This window comes from Haemaphysalis longicornis, unplaced genomic scaffold (assembly GCF_048455015.1).
Source record: "Haemaphysalis longicornis isolate Haplotype H1 unplaced genomic scaffold, Haemaphysalis longicornis Haplotype H1 scaffold_19, whole genome shotgun sequence".
NCBI lineage: Eukaryota > Metazoa > Arthropoda > Arachnida > Ixodida > Ixodidae > Haemaphysalis > Haemaphysalis longicornis.
The window spans coordinates 1224927-1227168 of NW_027526288.1; positions in this window are offsets into that span (position 1 = coordinate 1224927).

A 2242-nucleotide genomic window follows, 5' to 3' on the forward strand; every position below is an offset into this window, starting at 1 on the left:
CCAGCCGATGGCTTTATCCCAGGCAGAGCCGTAAGTCAACGCTTGACCATGAATGCTTAGTACTAGTGTCGGCCGTCTGAACATACATTCACGCCTACGGAAACGAATTCATCGTGCAAACGGACCATCAGCACCGGAAGTACACCACACGGCCAAACATTTGAGCAACCGCGTGCTTAGCTGGAACATATATTTGCAGGAGTATTCATTGGCAGTGTAATACAAGAGATGCCGGAATGTAAGGACAGATTTCTTGAGCCGATTTAGGCTCTGTAACATTCACGTATTCATGTTTCCATTTATTGATACACCTACACATTCTTTAGCGAGAAGTTCTGGAAGTGCGCGTGTTTTCACCCGGCAGATTTTAAATGATGAGCATTTCTTTAACTCACGATGTCATCCGTTCTTGGCGTCCGTAGTTGTCCGCATCGCTCGCCTCGAAATGCCCGGCTCAGACGTTTCGCTATCGGCGCGATCAACATTCGATAGCGCGCTCAGGCACGTTTCAAGGACACTCTCTCCCCTCTCTCGGAATCAACGTGCGCCGAGGCTGCCAATTTTACTGCTGACGAGCGCTCTCTCGTCAGCAGTTGCCACAAGTGCAACAACATTAACGTAACGCAAACTACTCAACGTCGTGCGCCCCTGGAAATGCTCTGCATTTGATCGTGCCCCTCGCGAGGGGGATGTTTCACTGCGTCGCCATGCGAACAGTTTGCCACGCTTTAGTTTCAGTTCCGTATCTCCCCGCCGCGGCCGTGGAGAGAAGGCGGCCAGCCGCGACTCTCGCCACCGCTGCGCTGCGGTTGCGAGTTGCGCTAGTAAAGCGAGCGTCGTCTGCTAGCGGGGAGCGGAACGCGTTCCGCTCGGCATATCCGGTCTTCGCCACTTCTGGCTGCGCACTGCAAAATAAATTTTTTTCGTGTGGAGGGTGATGTTATGAAGTGCTCTAGACTATGGGACACAAAACTATAAAACGCGGTATAGGGGACGCAGCAAGTGCTAAATTGGCTACGTGTGGAGAAAGTGGAAGATGATGCGAGCATCAGCAGGGGTCTCGATACGAGGCAGGCAGGGAACAGGAGGAGCGAGACAGTGGGTTTCCTGAAAGATCAAGAAGCAGTTGCGCTCTAGCGGCACATCGTGTAGCCAAGGCTAGGCTGGCAGACAAGGGGTAGTCGACCAGACTGCGGTAGCGCAACCGCAAGCAGTGCTAGTGCCCCAAACCGGACCAGTTCCTTTGGCGCCATCCACGGTAGCATCGCACGGCGCAGTGACTGTATCCTGACGCCTGGACCTCGCCGAGTCAATGGCACCAACCGCCAGCGGTAATCACCATCGACGGGGACCTCTACCCTCATTTATCGCCATCGACACCAAACCTGTGCGGCGTGCATTACCCGGCAGGCTTGGAATCTATGACATTTTGTTGTGATAGTGATGTGTTCGCGCGACCGACTCCGACTTCATTATACACACGCTTTTATTTTTAAACCGAGCGTTTTACCTCTACCAGCTAGTGGTTTCTTCGTGGTGTGCGCGACAAGAAGCTCCCAACGTGGCTGAAGAGGGAGAGGGCAGTTTTCACTCACAGAGCAGAGTGTAGATGGCGCGCCACATGGGTGACATTACCCACTGTTTCCCGCGCGCAAGTGCCTGCTCACACCGGCCGTCGCGTCAGCGGGAACGCTTTGTAATCTGCTTTAGGACGGTTGTTTCGGGCTTGTTTTGGGGTAGCTTGGTAGCCATTGCACGCTTCATTCGCTCGGCTTGATTAACTTGTTCGACAGCACCTCCCGGGTAGCAAAGGCCCGAGGGAATGAAGATACGTTACGGATTGGTGTGCAGGGCGGGAAAACAAAATGTAGAGATCACATACAGACTTCTAGCCACTGCAAAAACGCTACCAATTCGGTTGTGTTTTAAGAGGTACTAAAAAAAGGCTAAACGCGCAACTGGATCTAGTAAATAGCGATTAAAAAAGTGCCTTGACCATTCTCGTAATTATCAAACCTACTGAAATAATTAGCTTAAATTAGTATAAAGAAAAATCACTAAGCTTACGTGCCGAATTGTTTCGGTGTCTGCGCTTGTGTCGCGCGCTGATATAGCCATCAGGATGGCTAGATTCTGCTGTCTTACACATCAAAAGGCGCTCGTCACCGTTTACTTTCTGCTGACGCACGGCCGTGCTGCAGCGGCGGCGTCCGCCGCTCTAGCCCGGCCGTGGCAAACGTTG